The following is an 18,346-nucleotide window of genomic DNA, read 5'->3' on the forward strand; positions in this document are numbered from 1 at the left end:
TCCGCATCCCCATCTTGTCTCCCCTGCAGGTCTAGGGCGCTAGGGCAGAGCCCAACTGGTAGAGGTGCCAACCTCCACGCCGTGCCGTGTCTCGGCACGCTGGTACATTGAAGAGCACGTATGGTTTCAATATAGGTAACTCCTTTAATAATCCAGCAGCGATATAGGATAGGCCAGGTGCAACAGGACCTGCAGCGCTCAATCTCAAAATGCTTCCTGAGCCAACACACACGACAATTTTAAAAAATATTCATTTGGAAAGGGACCTTTTTGCAGGCTTCCACACCACGTGCAGCTCTCGCCGCTGCAGCTGAGAAGCTCAGCCAGCTCGAGGCGGGCAGGGAAACGCAGGACCCACCGCCCACCACGACATGGGACCACCACCCTGCAACACAACAGGGCGATGGGCAATCGTAACAGCTCGCAGGCTTTTACAAAACAGTAATGAAAATAAGATGGAAGAAGAAAAGGGTTTTACACAGCATGATCCTGCACCAACCTGACGAGACAAGTGGTCAGATGAAGGGGGAGGGGAAAAAAGGGAACAGAAACAGAGAGCAGAGAGAAAAAAAAATCTGTCAGAGGAAATGTGATGCCAGAAACTGTTCCAGGACCCGGTGGCTGGATGCCAACTCAAAAGTCTCCAAAAAAACAAGGCTACAGAGCCCCCGAAACCTTCCTGATAAAAAAAACTGTGCAGGCTGAGGTTTGTCAAGTCATACTTGTGCTTGCTGTGCCTGCTCCACCACTCTCACCCAGGAGGTCTCAGCCTCCTCAGTCTCTGGAGAGGAGACCCAAGGCATCCAGTAACTTTGGCAAGTTATCCTTTGGGAAACATGCATCCCCTAAAGCATTTGTGTATCTCGGAGAGTGTTTGAAAAGCTTCACGGTACTGAGCCTTAGCACTTTTAATTGCATATACCACACCCAAGATCATCAACCCAGTAACGCTGTCACACTTGTGGTACATTACTGTATGGTCAATCTCCCTAATTATTCTTGAGTTATTTTTTCCAGTAGGTCTACAAAATTATCAGCATAAATCTCAAAACATTTACCAGTCAACAAACTCAGCACAACAGACATAAGCTTGGCCCTGACAAATAAAAAGACTAAGGAAAATGTATTTATTTGTAGCAAATGTCCTTTCCTATAACCGTCAAATAGATTACAACTGCATTTCTTTCCTCGCATTGCACCCTGGGATCCAGACATTTAACTAGCACACACTACAGTCCTGGATTAATCATAAATAGAATATATTTTTAAGTGCATTAATTATGTAACAGATGCTTCCAGGATTCCAATGGAGGTAATTTTTAAAATCCCAGTGTACAGTTTTATGAATCTGTGCAGTTTCAAGGTTGTTCTTAATTTGCGCTCAATACTACACTTATTTAAAACCAAGAGGTAATAAACTACTGCCTAATTCTTTATTTTTTTTTTAGCGCAGACTGGAAGACGTACCCTACGCTCTTGGCGTTGGGACATCCCAGCTGCCGATGGAGGTTCCTCCCATTTCTTTGCCATGAAGGCAGGTTGGGATAACGAGCTGTGTGAATGCAAGACTTCTGCATCTGCCTTCTCCTATTAATTTCTCCTCCTCAGACTAATTTCTGCCATTCAGAAGTCTCAGTCTCCTCCTGCACGTTCCCACTCACGTAACAGATATATTCAGTGGCACTCAGTGCACGCAGAGTCCCCAACAAGGACAGCGGGGTGTGAGGCAGCGTGCTCAGGGTCTCTGGAGAGCGCTTCATTTATTGATGGGGTACCACGAAATAACTCTTATCGCAGTGCAAGCACACCAGCACAGTACACGAGGTGGGTGGGTGGGCAGAGACCCCCTGCCACCGCCGCACAGCAGAGCGCCAAGCCACCTACCAAAACCCCTCTAACCCACGAACCCTGTGGGGGCTACACCTTCAGAGGTCCTGCTGCTGGCTTGCTTTGAAAAAATGGAGAAAAATTGAGTTCACTCGTAAAGACTGTTCTGGGTTTACCTCACTTACCTTGATGGTAACAAACATGGCACATCCAGGTGTGGGGAATACATGCAGATCCACGGTATTTTCTTGCTAGCTAGTTACTGGGAAATTCACTGCTTGTACAGCCAGCTTCAGCTGCTAACAACCACTGGCAACTTCGCCAACCACAATTAGAGCTTGCACAGGGTCTCCTGGCTATGGCACAACAGCGACAGGCACTGGCTGGGGCACGGGTGGGACGGTGGAGATCGATCTCCACAGCCTTCGGATCACTGCACTGGAGCACCCCGGGGCAGGAGCACCAACAGCCTCCACGTCTTGGATGAGGAGTTTGCTTTTCTCTCCATCTTTGCACATCACATAACTCTTGGATCAAGTCATAGATCTCCTCACAGAGCTTCATCTCTGCATCTGTCTGTGACACTTAATTCGTAATGACTTGGAAGGGCATTTTTCCAGGCACTCGCTGTGTGTGCAGCCTGGTAAGCGGGAGAGCCCATACCCTGGCAGAGCTGCACTGCCTTGGGCTCTCCCTTCAGCAAACCCTCCAACTCCTCTAGGAGGAGAGGGAAAAATACAGGAGCATGGAAAGCAATTAAGGCTCCATTCAGATGTGGTGTTGACACACAGGAACAGAGAGCGAATAACCCTAACACGAGGTAGGCAATAGTTAGGAGTGTGTATAATTGCACATGCAGAATATGAAGCCGCAGCACTCGGTGAAGAGACGGGGTGAGGACAGAAGCGGTTCAGGACTGCAGCTCTGCTCACCTGCACATCAGGCACCCCTGGGGAGACCTGGCAACTCAAGTTGGGCGCAAACCAAAAAGGAAGAAAAGGTGGATAATAAGTATTTTATTCCTACAAAGTATTTTATTCTGACTGCTACTCCCTTCCAAAAAATAAAGGTAATAATTAAAAGTGAGGGTTAATGCTTTGATGCTTCACTGCACAGACAGCACATTCAAATTCCTCAACAAGACAATGCAAAAAGGGGTAGTTAAGGGGGCCGTCAGCTGAAGAAGGCAGACGACTTTCTGCAACACCAGGGAGGCCCCAGGGTGGGCAGCTGGGTGCCGGTCTCAGTCTCGCTTCCCCAGGCTCACCGCAGCCAGCCTCCTCGGGCATCCGACGGCGGATGCAGCCCCGTCCAGCGGGCAGCCGGCCTTTCCTCGCACCGCCGACGTTCCTGCTGCTTCCAGCCTCCCCCAAAATCATCCACCGGCTCTGAAGGAAAACCCACGGGGGCACGGACCAACCTCACCCCGCCGCACCAGCGGACGCCGGTTCCACAGCAAGGCTCAGAGAGAGTCAGCGACGCCCCGCAACACCGCTCGGTGATGCTAACCCCTCCCGAAACACTCTGCCGATCCCTTCCCGTCGGCGAGGCGAGCTCTCAGGGGTGAGAAGATTTCCCCCCCACGCAGGGAGGGAGACCAACCCTGAGCACAGAGCCTGCCCGTACCGCCTGGAAGAGGGATGAGGTCCCTGCCAAACCGCGGCGCGACTTCACCCCCGTAATCCCCGTGACACGTGTGAATGCCGACGCCACGCCAGGTTATTGGGAAGGCGATAACACTCGTGGGCCGTATCTGCTTGGCACGGCTCGAGCGAGGCTCCCTCGGGGCTCCTCCAGTTTCGCTTCCTGCTAACACGCACCTGCGCCCATTTCGGAGGCAATAAAAGCATAAACTGCGTTTAAAGCTTTATCAAACCCCCAATATAAGCCCGAGCGAGGCCTGCGCCATGCTAACAACCGGCCGTGCCAACACCTGGGCTCGCAGGCGGCCCCCGCCGCAGACGGAGCCGGCGGCTCTCCGCATGGCTGTCCCCGCGCCGGCCACCTTCGCACCACGACATATCCAACACGTACGCCTTGCACAACGGTGAGTGGAGAGCGGCTACGGGTCAGACCCTTTTTGGTGTAAACCCGCGTGACGTCGCTGAGCTCTGGCCACGTATTTCCTTATCAACTTCTGTTCTGTAACTCAAAAGTTAGCTAGCAGGCTGGACGCAGTTTTAGCCGAGTTTTATGGGCAGCTGTATTTGCTTATCACGTAGATAGGTATTATAAAAGGAACAAGAAACAACAGCAGCTAGTAACCTGGATATCTCTCAGTGCCCTTACCAAAAATATCCAGCCTCTGGACCAGCTCATCACCTACCGCTAACAGGGAAGAAAAAAACCCAAAGAAAACATGATGCCGGGCTTTTCAGTATGTGCACATTAACACCTTTAGTACCCAAGGGAGCACCATTAAATTAACAATTAATGAAAACCTATACTTGCGTTGGCTTTGGCAGGGTGGGCCCATCAGCAGCACTGCTGGGAGCATGCCCCAGGGCAGCTGGGCAAGGAGGACTCCTCTGCCCAGAGGAAGAAGAGCGGGTCCAGACACAAAGCCTTCAGCCCAGGTTTCCCACTGCAGTGAAACCAACCAAAAGGCCAGAGGTTTATCAAGGGGGTGGCCCTGACCCCCTCAGTCCCTCCTCTGACCTCCAAAGAGTGCAACGAGGATGCTCAACTGGCAGAAAATATTGTTTTCCTGCTCAAGTTAGTTTTCTGCTGGTCTAGCTTCCCGCATGGTCTCACCTCCTGGTCAGATGGAGTCAGCTGAAGCACAGGGAACGCGATGGGAAGCACCCAAGGACAAGAGACAGATCTGTTCCCACAGCACCTGCCTCCTAAATCTACTTAGCTGCAATGTGAACCAAGCCCTCATTCTATACAGCACCAAGCACACTGTCAAATAGTCTGTGAAAGCAGCGTCAGCCTTCATCTGAGAAAAAAACAAAGGAGAGAAAGGCTTTCCAAGGAAACAATTCTCATTTGATGCATGTCATGAAGTTGTGAGCGCACTTGAGTCACGGCACACGTGTGGACCATTGTAATGCACTTGCAGAGCAATGTGTCCTCCTCCTCAATCTGCTGAGAGCATCCACCATGCAGAGGTTGACATGTGGAGGTGATTCAACGCCGATGAACAGAAACATTAAGAAATGCTGTTCTTAAAACGGGGGCTGTACCTGACACTACTTTTATTTACCTAGGAAAGTTTTCTGCTCTGTATGCCCTTCCCCTTCCATTTTACACACAGCATTAAGCAGGATCCCCATCCTACCCTGGGTGGCTCGCTGCAATCGGACAAGTGGACAGTGCTTCCAGGACAGACAGATTTTTTTTTTCTTTTGGACCTATGAGAAATACCAGTTGAAAACCTGAACATTATTTTTTAACTGACAGGGCATTATGCATAATATCTTCTCCCTCCTCCCTATGCTTATGACATAGAGCAGGAAAAAAAAAAACACCAAAGAAATGGAGGGGGGAGAATCTTCCCACCAGAATGTAAATATTTGTGCATAGTGAGAACAAAGTATTTCCATAAAGCTTTCAATAAAGGATGACTGCAGGCCAAATTTTACCCTTACATACAGGCACATAACTCCAGCTAAAGTTACTCAGAGCTGCCCAAGTTTACGCAGAGGCCAACTCAAGCATACTGTGTTCATGTACACAAGGACTGTGTGCTCAGGAGGTGCGGCCAGACTTCCAGCTCTTTCTCAAAAGGCAGACAAGATCTGCTTCAAAGCAGTGAAGAACTTCGGAGATGAGTCAAACTTGCAGGATTTGCTGCAATACTCGCTGCAAAAGAGGATGTGAGAACTGGCAAGTACGCTGTGTTTACTCACTGTACCATCTAATTCTGGAAACTTGAGCTGAGATTCAGTGTTCCAGCACGACTCCGAGGGGTGGTGGGAAGATCCTGGCCACGTTACAAAGCCACTCGTTGGGCAAAACTGGCAGTATCTGCTTCAACGGGGCCGCGGGCTGACACGGGCAGAGGTCCTGCAGCTGGCAAGCGAAGTCTCCCTAAGGTAGATACTGTACCACATCTGCCTCTAGCCCAGGGGATGAGCCTCCACAGGCAAAGGCTCACAAGAGGAAAAGCAATGCTCTAAAAATCACGCACTGCTTCAGTTAATGACACAGATTTACACTGGGTGTTAGCCTGTTTCGCTAAAAAAAGCCAGCCAGATTTTTTTTTTTTTTTCCTGGTGCAAACTGTCCTTTATAGAGACTATTAATATCCCTCTTACTTCAGTTCAAGCTATACTTCTCTTCCTTATTCTCCCACTGACTTGAAAGATAACTTGCAAAACAAGATCTGATTTCTCTGTCTCTTTTGTCCTCGTCCCTTCTGTTACTGCCTGGACAGGCGGACTGTCTTCTAGGGGAACCGCTGCCTGGAGCACACAGTTTAGATTTGCTGCAATATTCACATTTTTAAGCAGAACATGAAAGAAGATACCTCGTTTATACTAAACAGATCCCCTTTGATTCTGGTCTCATGTAATTAGTTCCGTGTTGCACAGACTAATAACTTAGATAAAACACCCTGCTATAAACAGCCATGTCAAATGGCTGCAAAGATATTCCTCGCTATCAGACACCAGTAAAGACAAACAGCAGTGGACGGCGGCCGACAGGGATTATGCTGAAACAAATGCATTTTTATTTTTCCCTTTAAATTACAAAAGATTATCATTTTACTCAGCAATGCTCCTTATTAAATTGAAACTCTCCACATCAGAATTAAATACGTCCTACCTACTCAAAATGAAGTGTATTATTTATTACTAATATTTAATGACAAAAACCTGATAACTTTCTCCGATTATACCACTGATTTCCTCCAGTCATGCATCATTGGCTCTGCTGGTCATTAGCATTATCACAGTGCATAAACTCTGGCTTATGCAGCAAGTTTGATAACAGAGCCAGACGGCTATAGCTACTATTTTTCAGTTTGTTCAGATTTACTAGTTTACCTCTCTGTGAGTGTGCCGCTATCTAATGGCATCTATTATAATCCCTAGAAATCCTAGTTAATAAATTTCCATTTCCGTGCAACACGCTTCTGCACAATCAGAATTCCTCAGCAAATACAAAGCACTCACTGAAAAATCAGATTTCCCCTTCAACCGTCTGAGGACCATTTTCCGGAAAGACCATATTCCAGCCAATCTGAAAAATAAATAGGAAATACCTAGTCTTCTCCGACTGTTTAATGCTAGGAATGTGCTGGATAGGCTTAAGGTATTTTAGTTTAATTCACAGGTAATGTTCCCTTTCAACTTTTATGAAACAGTATTTTTTTGAGCACTGTAGATACTGCTTTTATAGCAGTGAAGAAAAAAAAAATCAGAACAAATGTAAATGGTAAGACATCAGCTAAAAGATGGATTTCTCCCATTCTCAGTTAAATCCTGTAACTGAAATGACAGATGAGAAAGGTTTCCTGAGTAAGACCACCATTCCTTACATTACTGGCCTTCAGAAAACTCAGATGGGTTAGGCAGAGAATAACTTTAAAATACCTGTACAAACAATAATTATGCTGCATGCTTTGGACATTCCTCTTTCAAAGCCTTTTAAGTATCAAGTAATTTATCACTGAAAAATACGTTTTCACTTTTCTAAACGTACAGCTCAGGAGCTTTACAAACCTAACAGACATTATCTGAACATCAATGCAGACGCACATCATTTAAAACTAACAAAAACAATTTACTACAAGCTATTTCAGAGCCACCTTCTCCCAGCGCTCATTTAATTCAACCAAAACAGGATGAGGCCCCTGACACAACTCTCTGATTAAAATAAATTACCAAAGTTGTTAACACATTATTAGTATTGCAAAACTTACTGAGAAAAATCTCTCTAAGTCTGCAAAGGTAGATAGAGGCTATGATGTTCTGTACGAACAACCAGATAGATTCTTATTATACGTTACACACGTGAACATTTGAAGATTTTATTCTCTGAGCCAAAGTGATTTTTTCTTTTTTTTTTTTTTTTTTAAACTCAGTCCACCCAAGGAAGCTCCCATGATTTCGACAGAGGTATCTGGGGCTTAGGCCACATAACCAAAGGAAAATCTAGCTGTCTTGTATACTACACATGGAAATACACCTATTTATGAAATTCACCCGAGGGGGAGGAATCATTTACAGTACACTGACCAACAGAGTTTGCATGATACTGTCTGAAGGAGCCCTACTGGAGAAGCAGAGCAGTTATGAAAGCTGAAAGTATCAATACTAATGCAATTGGTGCCACTGTATTATGCTATTTGCTGGGCAGAATTCATACCACTCATAGAAAATTTCGGTTTGAGTGTAGTTTCAGCATCGCTAACTGCGATATTAGAAGTTGGGGCTGTTATAGGAGAACAGCAGCAACTTGATGAGGTTAATGCCAAATTCCGCAATCTCAGTCGAGGTAAAAAACGGATCAAGCCCTGGATGAAAGGCAGCGTGCTCGGGAGCACAGGATGCACAAGCGCTAACACAGATGCTTCCCCAGCCCCTGCACCTCTCACCGTCCAGGGGCTTCAATCTGATCCTTCAAAAATGGTGAAAAATATTGCCATTGTTCTCCCCTGCCCACCTGCTCCTCCACCTGCATGTACGCCCTCTCCAAAATGCACTTTTGACCTCACTGAGCATCAGCCAACGTCAAAAGCCTTGCCGGTCGCATCCTCCCCCAGACTTGGCCGTTCACGGCCGAATCCAGCTTCGACATCCTCCAAAATAGCCCAACGCCAGGAGCTTCTCCATGATGCCCCACGGCCCCCTGCACTGCCACTGCTTTTAAGGGGATTTCAGCCACAGGAGGAAAGGAGGATTTACACCATCGGTTTTAATGGAATTTTTCTTTCCAGCGCAAGTATAAAACGTGGGAACTGGGCTGGACGAGCTAAGCGAGCTGCCTGACTGGCTAACAAAAATTTGTCACGAGGTTCACGGAAGATAGAGTTCATGACTCACTGCCAGCAAGCTTACTATTACAACATAAAAGCTATTATTAAAAAAAAAAAAAAAAAATGCAAGCACCGAGATGAACACTTCAAGAAGGTTTTAACTTCTTAATCCCAAACAGACTACTCCTGAAATAGGGCTTGCAACGGGCCCAGCTGACAGAAGTCATAAAAGACAACCTTGCAATCAAAAGACTATTAGAATAGCACATCTCAGTTGCAAAAAAAACCCCCCTATTTCTGCTCCCCTGGCATTCCCAGAAGTTTCTTGGGAAGAAGTGTCCCGCTCACACTCACCTCCCAGCTCTCCAGCGGCAGAAAGAGAAACATAAACTTTGCATTCACTGTACAACACTAGGAAGATGCTTTTTAAAACTGACATTGGTTCCTAAAGAAATCTCAGTTAATTACTTAATTCTTCTTAATGGAATGATTAACATCCTTTCAGCAAACAAGGCTGTGATGATTTAACGTTTTACTGCATGTTTCATTACAGAACCGGTAAAATAAATGCCGCTCCCCTCTCGTCTGCTGCGACCACTCATTTCTTTATGATCAGTTACATTTTTCACTTCTGCAGAGCAGCCTCTGCACCCAGCCAAGAAAAAGACTCAAATATACAAATATCCGCATCATCGTAACTCTGCCGTGAAGCCAAGGACCGACCTCCGAACGGGAACCACCAGAAACGCAGGTGGCCAGGGAAACCAAGGGACGAGGCAGCATGGCGCAACGAGCCCCGGCGCGAGCCTGGAACAACTTCATCAGCATCCCGGGAACACCGCGTCGCTGCGGAACGGGGGCAGCCGCTTCAAAGGGAATCGGGGAGGGATGTTTGAATCCCGGCTCAGACAGCTCCTGAATCCCCGAGAACCCCCCGGCCGCCTTTTTGGAAAGAACAAAAAGTCCTTTCAGGGCTCCACCGCTTGCTGCAAGCAAACCCAGGCTCAGGCGCTAATTCTGCGGGCAAGGGTTTTGCAGGAAGGGGAATTCGGAATCAATTTTTGCGATCAGATGTTTAGTGGCTGCTCTGAACACACCAGCAATCCCCCCTCACCGTTTTATCTTCCTTTATCACAAGCTTTTTAATAGAGACATGACATTCTGCTTACTGCTGGGCTCTCTCTATTTATCTCTCTCTTAACAACACTTTGGCATCATCGGCTCCGCTATCTAAATCAGCAATAGTGCATGTCCGGTCACATAAAACTGGAGAGAGTTTCCCGAGATGCCTTGGGAAGTCTGACTACTCTGATTTACTGATGTGTTAATATGGCCCATCTACTAATTAATGAACAAACAGCTTAGCCTAGGAGCTGGCGGAGGGACACCAACACGAAGACTGCGGTGAGCCCAAGGAAAGACACTTGACCCTAATTGTTAGCAACAAGATGACAAGACTGATTGGGAAGTACAGCTAAAACTTGGATCCAACGTGAAAGGAAATGTCTGGCAAAGAGGGGAAAAATAACGATGCCGTGAGAGGCTCCAGCCAACCTGCCGAACTGTGCCACCTTCTGTCGGGCTGGCGGTGCTCAGCACCCGAGCGCCCGGCCCGGCCAGGGCTCCCCAGCACCCACAGCACCATGCTCCCACCCCATCCTTCTCTCCACGCCCAAATCCTCACTCTCCTCCGGCAACCCTGCGGCTCCAGGGATGTACACCCCAGGCAAGGAGAGCTAGGAGTTTGCCCCAGCCCATGACCGGGCGATGAGAAAGCACAGCTCGTCCTGCACCGTCCCGGCAAAACCTCCTGCCTTTGGCCACCTGCAGGATCCCAGCCGGCGGGTTTTAAGAAGGACCAAAGTACGGCTGAAGTTTCAGCCAGACCCGGTTTTATCCAGGGCAAAACGTTCCTCATCTCGAAAGCAGCCTGGACCACGTACCACAAAGGAGAGGCACTGCGGCCGCACCAGCAGGAAGGGTCCTGTGCAGCAAGTGCGCATACCAGCGCTCCGGGAAATGCTTCCATATGTATTTCAAAAATTTGGAAAAAAGGGTCATAAGCGCTTTCTACCTGAAAAAAATGAATTAAATCAACAGTCACAAAAGCGCAAGAGACCCTGCAGCACCGTGCTCTGGGCCAGACATCCAGCGGAAAGTTGTCTTACAGATTGCACATCCAGCGCTGCCACGCTGCAGATATACACAACATTATCCCGCTGCACAAGGAGCCTGCATTTTCAGCGTAGCTATCAATTAACAGCCCTGCTAAACTAACTTACTGAGGAAATAGGCACTTCTAATAAAAACACGACAGTGACAAGTATTGTACAGAGAGCGCGATTAGCAGTAAACAATACACTGGAGAATCATCCAAATAAAACATTCTGGGTATTTATTTGTGTCGCTTTTCGAGACTGTTGCAACTGAACGGGAAACTGGGAGGAAAAAAGCCCACAGTTAGTTTCAGAATGGCACTCCCCGAAACACTGTAGCCTATCAGATATATGTAAATATTTTACGATATGGGTTCCATTTCAGTAGATCTGTCAAGATATTTACAGGGCTTGACAGTATTTCTGTCTTTAATTAAATTTTCACACACATACTTTAATGTAATTTAAATAGATTATTAGTTGTCAGAATATAGTATAAATTTTGTTTACGATTTAGTTACTTTAAGTACTCACATTGAGGAAACTCATTTAACCCCCTGACTGAGTAGCATTAAGTGTTGAGATGAGACTTCTAAAGAGCTTCTACTGCCCTTTGCACTCTCGCAATAATCTTAAATTACTACAACTTAATTGCAATTTCAAGGCACTAAAATGGAGATGTTTTAAAAACAGCACAGGAAGGGTCAACGAGAGGAGAAAAATTATTTAGTCCTCCTCAGGTACCAGATGCTTCTTGGAGAGAAACTGATTTTGCCCACGCTCTTCTCTTTGCTCATTTTACATACAATACTATCTTCGTCTTCAGGATGGCGCTGAACAAAAAGTTATCAAGATTATTCTGGATACTTGCCACATACAAACAGCCATTAGACATGAGCCTGTTCACTTGCATGCATGGAAGAGATCGGTGCCAGGAGAATAGAAAGACAAAACCCTAGAGCATATTTGCAAAGAAGACTGCACGCGATCAGAGCCAGCAGCTTCTCTGACTTGGTAGCTCCAATGCTGAAGTAAGAAAAAAGAGCACATGTTAAAACACTCCAGACATCCCAACCAGCAAATATCTGATCTCCTAAAAATAGAACAGCTGATTCCACTACAGCCCCAAAATATAATACTTCTTTTTTTAAATTAAAAGACTACAGAGCTCCCACAATTAAGTTTCTCCCCTAATGACTGCATGCTTTATTCCACCCTACTTTTTCCCCCCCTGTGTACACTGGCATCACCTTGTTACCCACGGTAGCTGCAATTCCCAATACACTGCGAGCCGCGGGAGACAGACGGCGCAGTAGTTTGTGAGAGCAGCAGGCTGTGAGCAGCGTTTTTGTCAGTGCAAAAGCAAGCAGTTCTAGCAAGCACAAGATCTTTTTCGTTTCTTATTGCAACGAGACATTTGACAAGGATTTGGCCAACAGAAAAACAATCAAAGTCACGACTCAAACACCGCCATGCTTTAGCACGGCCGAGCACTTACGCGTGTCCTCAATGGCGTGAAGTCAAGGACTCCGAGCCCGGCCATACCTTTCTAAGCATTTCAGCAAAGTTTGGTTGCCAGGACCTCTAAGAACAGTCGCAAAGACGCTGCCGGTCTCTAGCGCGCAACGTTTATAAATTCCGCTTTGCAAATGCCTTCTGGCTCCTATTGCATATCGTATCTCCGCTGAACCGCCCGCCAGGTGGGAAAACATGCTGCTATGGGGGGCGGGGGGGGGGGGGGAGAAAAAGTTTCAGTGATACGAGTTAGTGACACGGACCAAAAGCCAAACCCAAAAGCAGCGACTTCAGCAGAAGCCCCGGTTGATGCCAGCGTGCTCTGGATCAGGCCCTGCGCGGCCAGGGCGGCCGGCTGCAGCCTGAACTCGCCTTTGGGGACATGGGGACCGTGCCATAGCTACGAGCCGGCGGGTTGTATTTTCAGAGCAGGGTGCCAGCCGTGCCCCTGTGCTGCCCACCACCCCCTGGTCTCTGCCTCCAGCTGCCAGCCCCTTCCCACCCTGCCTTCGCAACAGAGGCTCCCAGGGAAAAGCTCCGGGAAGCAACTTGATAGCAAGGCTCATTTGAGGAATTGTTACAACGCGCTATTTAATTCCAACGTAAGCTTAAATACTAACGGCAAACAAAAAAAATCGCCCGTGCACCCGAGCTGCCTGCCTACTGCAGGGCCTGATCCTGCTCCCACCGAGGTGGGAATCCCCCCGGCAAGGCTCCCTCCCGGGGTCGCATCCGTGCCCACACACGGACGCAGGCACGATGCTGTGCTGGATGCGCTCCGCAAGGCAGGAAAGGCCTGAACGAACGCTGCGCCTCCGAAGAGAAATCCAGCTACCTGCGAAAATCGCGCTACGTCTTCTTCAGCCCTGCCTCAGCTGCATAAAAATATTTCAGCTCAGTGCCTTGAAGTTGCAATTAAATTGTAGTAATTTAAGATTATCACAAGAGCAAAGGGCAGTAGCAGCTCTTCAGCAGACTCCTCTCACCACTTAATGCTACTCATTCTTGGGGTTAAATGAGCTTCTTTAGTATAAGTACCTTAAAGCAAGTGAATCGTAAACAAAATTTATACTATTTTCTGACAGCGTATAATCTATTTAAATTTATTAAAGCTTCTCGGAGAAAATTTAAGATGACAGAAGTATCATTACGCCCTATAAATAACCGGACAGCCTTGCAGAAATAACTGTATTTTACATACATATCTTACATATGTGTGTGCATATGTTATTTCATTTGATATACAAATACATGCTGAACAGATATTTCACAAAAGGAATTACATTATCTGGTTCAATCTCTCAATATAAATGACCACAAGCAGTACAAATACTAAACGCTAAGCTGCATTCCATAAATTTGCCTTTTTACTACCATCCTTTTTCCTAATTTTTACAATGCCGCGAAACAGGAATAACTCTGGAGCTACAAATGTTTACAGTATATCATACCAAGGATGATAATGCAAATTTTAGCTCTTAAAAAAAGGTGATCCACTCCAAGAGAAAAGCATATTGCAGCATATGCTGCGCAAAAATGTCCAATGCATAATTCTCTGCTCAACTTTCCTGCTCCTTCTCTTACCAGTACAAAAACTAGCTGTGTTACGATTACCGGTGGAACTGATTTAAGCAGAAAATGTTTATAGTTGTTAAAAAACATTACACATTACCCAAAATGGCTTAACAGCATACATGTGCATGTTTAACACACATACTTTTTATTGTCTAATTAAAGCATATACCATAAAAATCTACAGGTTTTATAATAAGTTGTGCAGGATGGTTATGAAACCTTACCTTATAAAAAGTATAAAGTACTTATTGTGTGATCTGCACTGCTAATTAATGAAATACTTATGCGAAAAGGTTTTGGATTCCTTAATTCTTCAGTAGATGTGCACTTGGTCAGCCTCCTGATTAACATACATTAGGGTAACAGCCTTTTCCTCAGATTTTTTTTTTTTTTAATAGCTATTTCCATTGTTTTATAGTACTTTAAAGAAATGAAAGAGGGGGCATATTTGTAGAGTTTGCAGTGAAGTGTTTGAATACAAACATGAAAGTGTCAAGCAACAAAAATAACCTAACTCCCACTGGTTAAGTTTGATTAATACTTAAATCCTAAACATTTACTGAAGTAAAATCAAGTATCTGTTAATACTCTGTACTGCTATTTCCACTCTAAAACTACACTGTAACAGAGTCTCTCTAATATAGCCATGAAAACAAGTTACATGTGGTTTTGTGAAAATCCTGGCATATCAAAAATAAGGTGCCATCCCGACTGGTTGGTAGTACACTTGAAGGAGAGACATTACAAGCTTTCTAAGCTCTAGGAACGCAGTCGTACAACATACAATGCTTAATCACAACCAAACTCCCCTATTATACATCAGCACAGCACTTATACACAGAGAAAAAAAAAAAAATCCATGTTTCCTTACAATTCAGAGATCCAGAAATAAAGGCTGAATTCCAGAGAACTTTTACGGTTTTCAACATTACACTACTGAAACGCCTTCTTCTCTGCAGCTCTAGACAGCATAAATAAAATCAAATCCTAAGTCTCTCTGAAAGTGTATACAACGCACTCCAACTTTGCAATCAAAATCATAAGCAACAGAAAGCCCTGTTTGAAATAGTAGTTTATTTTTCTCAAAGTTATCCTTTGGTTTCACAACAAAGATCAGCATTTGTAATGGTCCATTTCTGCATAAGTGAACATATAGCCTTGCTGCATGATCGAATAGTCCAGAGCTTTCAGTGAGGCAGCTCCTGACAACAGCCCAGCAGCAGCTTTGTTTGATCTCTCCTGCCTTCCTTAATCTGGGTTGTCAAGGTTCACTTGTTGGAGGCTGTTTACTTTACTTTTTCCAGAAAAAAAAAAAAAAGTGATTTTTTTTTTTTTTTCTGTCTCTCATACAATGACTAATCCAAAGACTAAGGGGGAAAGAATGCTGCCAATGCAAGATGTTAAAGCTACAATACCTTTTTGCAATGAGATTTTAGCCGACACCTTTTTGAATGGTAACTAGTGAAGAGCTTCCTCCCCCAGTGCCCTGGTCCATTCAATATGGTTGTGAGATAGTTCAAATAAAATGTGCAGGGGAAAAGATTCAGAGTAGAGAAATTGAAACCAGTAGCCCTGATTTCCCTTTCTTCCCCCAAATCTAGTTGCAAAGATGCACGGTACCTCCTTCCTACACTCGCTTCTCTGAGAACTTGAATTATTTCAGGCTCTCTCAAACTTAGAAAAAGTAGGAGCTTCTCAGCAGTAACAGAAACTGTAAAAATAATGCTAAATCGAGTGAAACGCCTATTTTCCCTCCGCCGAAATATTAAAGCAAACCGTGGATTAACAGCACAAGCAGCAAGTTTCTTCGACGACATTCTTGAAACTTTGTCTAATTAAGAAGCTGTCATTAAGCGACATCAACATTTAGTCAACGCAGGTAAAACGCAGGTTTAGAAAAACTATATGGAAAGGAAACGCAGTTTAGAGAATTGCTTTAATATTTATAACCATCCAGCACCCTAGAAATCAGCAGGCTACATTGTGTAGACGACGCGCTACAAGCAGTATACATACATTACTCACTCAAAGAACAGTTACTAAAAATGAAACCTTAAACTTCTGAGCACAGAAGTTGGGCTCCAGCTTCTCTAGAGAAGCGGCTCTGGGAGCGCTGGCAAGCGGCAGATACCTCGGGCAGGTACGGGAGGTCTGAGCGCTGCTGCTGCCAGCCTTGGGGGGGGAGGGGGGGGTGTGGAATCAGGGGGGAAAAAGACAAGAAAAAACCAAAAAACCAACAAAAAAAGGAAGTAACCTCACTCGGCTTAGTTGACTCAAAGCAATAAAATCATTACAGCGAAGTGGCAGGAGGGAAGACTCGCTAAAATCGAGGCGCTCCGCAGCCCAGCCCGCCGATGCTCTCCGCGCCGGGGCCGCCGATAATTAATAGTTGCGCGGCGGTGCGGAGGGGGGCAGCCCCTGCGCCCCGCGCAGCCCAGTCCGCGCCCCGCCGCCGGGCTTTATTTCTTCTTCTTCTTCTTTTTTTTTTAGGCGAAAAAAAAAAAAAAAACAAACCCACCACAAAAAAAAACCCCGCGGGGCGGGGGGGGAGGAGGGAGGCACGGACACGCCGCTCGGACGCCGCCTGCAGCGCGCACCTTCGCGCTGCCCGGGGGGATGCGCGGAGCTGCGCGGAGGCTGCGCTGGGGCGGCAGGTGCGAGGGACGCAGCGCGGAGCGTCCCTACTTACCGGGCCACCGGTGGCCGCCCCCGGTTCCGCGGCGCGTAGCGAGCCGCGGTTCCGTACCGAGGCTCCGCACCGCGGGTCTGCGCGGAGGGGGGGGGGGGGGGGGGGGGACGGGGGACACGCGAGGGATGCGCGGTCCGCACCCGCGCAGCGAGAAGTTGCGCCGGGCTAGGGAAGGCGCGGATGTTTATTCAAACACTTCGTCTCCCAAAAAAGAGGAAAAAAAAAAAAGGGGGGGGGGGGGGGCGGAGGGGGGGATGGGCGCAGCGGGCCCCTGGGACCCGGGGTGGGGGAGGAGGAATGCGCGGCGCGGAGCTCCGCGCAAGGGACTGCGCGGGCGGAAAGCGGCAACAGGTGCCGGGGGGAAGGGGGGCAGCCGGGCCCGGCGTGGGGGGGCCGGGGGGTGTGTTGGGGGGGGGGCGCGGCCCCGCAGCAACTTCTTGCCCCGAGTGTTGGAAGTTGGGGCGTGCGCGCCCCTTGCGCGGCGGGGGACCGGCGGAAAACACGAGGAAAGCGCGGAGGAGGAGGGGGGGGGGGGGAGGCGCCGCATCCCACTCTCCGCGGAGGGTGCGCGGGGGAGCGGAGGAGGGGGGAAGTTTCCAAAGTGGGTGGGTAGGGGTGTGGGGGGGGGGTCCCCGTCCCCCCCCCCCCGCCCCGCTACCGCGCTGGCGGCGGTCGGGTGGGGGGGGTGGTTGAGTGGGGGGGGGGGGGAAGCCGGGCACGTGGTGCCGGCGGGGGGGGGGGGGGGAGAGAAAAGTGCAACAGCCCCCGAGGAGCGGGGAAAGTGACGGGGGGGGGGCGCCGGACTCACCCGCAGGACTCGGCCTGCCGCCTGCCCAGCATCGGCGCGGCCCCCGCGGCGCGGCGCGGAGCGGGTTAGCCCTCTCCGTCCCGTCCGTCCGTCCGTCCCTCCCTCCCGTCCCCTCCGGCACGCCCGAGCCCGGGCGGCGCGGCGGCGTGCTCCGCCGCTCGGTAAATAACAATAGAGCCCTCCGCTCGGGCGCCGCGCACCGCGGGGCCCCCGCACGCCGCCCCGCCGCGCCCCCCGCCCCGCGGCCGCCGCCCCGCGCCCCCCCCCGCCCCTCCGCTCCCCGCCCCGCGCAGCCCCGCGCCGCCGCCCCGCGCGGGCGGGCCGGGGGCGGCCCCGCGACACCCCCGCGGAGGGAGATGTTGTTATTTTTTGCTGTTGTCAGTCTCTGACGTCACATCCACCTGCTGGGTAAACAAGGCTCGGCGCAAGGGAAAAATAATAATAATAATAAAAAAAAAAAGAAAAGCGGGCGGAGCGGGGAGGGAGGGCCGAAGCGGGGGGGGGGGGAGCTCCGCCGGCGCGGAGCTCCGCGGAGGACGGCCGGGGGTGGGGGGGGGGGGGGCGGGCCGGGGGAGGCGGGGCAGCCCCGCGGGGAAGCGAAAGTGGCCGCGGAGGCGCGCCGCGCAACCCTGCGCGCCCCTGCGCGCCGCCGGCCGAGAGTGACTGCGCGCCGCCGGCGAGAGTGAGTTCAGCGCGGGGGCAGGCGGGCCGCTCCGTCGGAGGAGGGCAGCGCCGCGGGCCCCCCCCCCAGCAACTTTTCCGCCCCCCCCCCTTACCCACGGGGGTGAGGGGAGGTGTCAGGCCCGCGGAGCTTGGAGCGGGGGGGGGGGGCGCGGAAGACCTCGCAG

At 48.9% G+C, this 18,346-nt stretch overlaps 1 protein-coding gene across 2 annotated transcripts in view; it reads right to left on the reverse strand.

The window, feature by feature from the left end:
• The window catches only part of FOXP1 (forkhead box P1), a 392,435-nt gene extending 374,856 nt beyond the window's left edge, over positions 1-17,579 (reverse strand). Inside the window, exon 1 of one of the 2 annotated variants that reach the window (XM_052779067.1) lies at positions 17,499-17,579. The gene's annotated coding sequence lies outside the window, so the exon portion shown is untranslated. Of the gene's footprint in view, positions 1-6,950; positions 7,640-17,498 lie in introns of those variants that run through there. The other variant, XM_052779070.1, reaches the window with a different exon arrangement.
• Between the last annotated feature and the right edge of the window lie 767 nt (positions 17,580-18,346).

The sequence above is a fragment of the Harpia harpyja genome, chromosome Z, assembly GCF_026419915.1.
Source record: "Harpia harpyja isolate bHarHar1 chromosome Z, bHarHar1 primary haplotype, whole genome shotgun sequence".
In the NCBI taxonomy this organism is placed as follows: Eukaryota; Metazoa; Chordata; class Aves; order Accipitriformes; family Accipitridae; genus Harpia; species Harpia harpyja.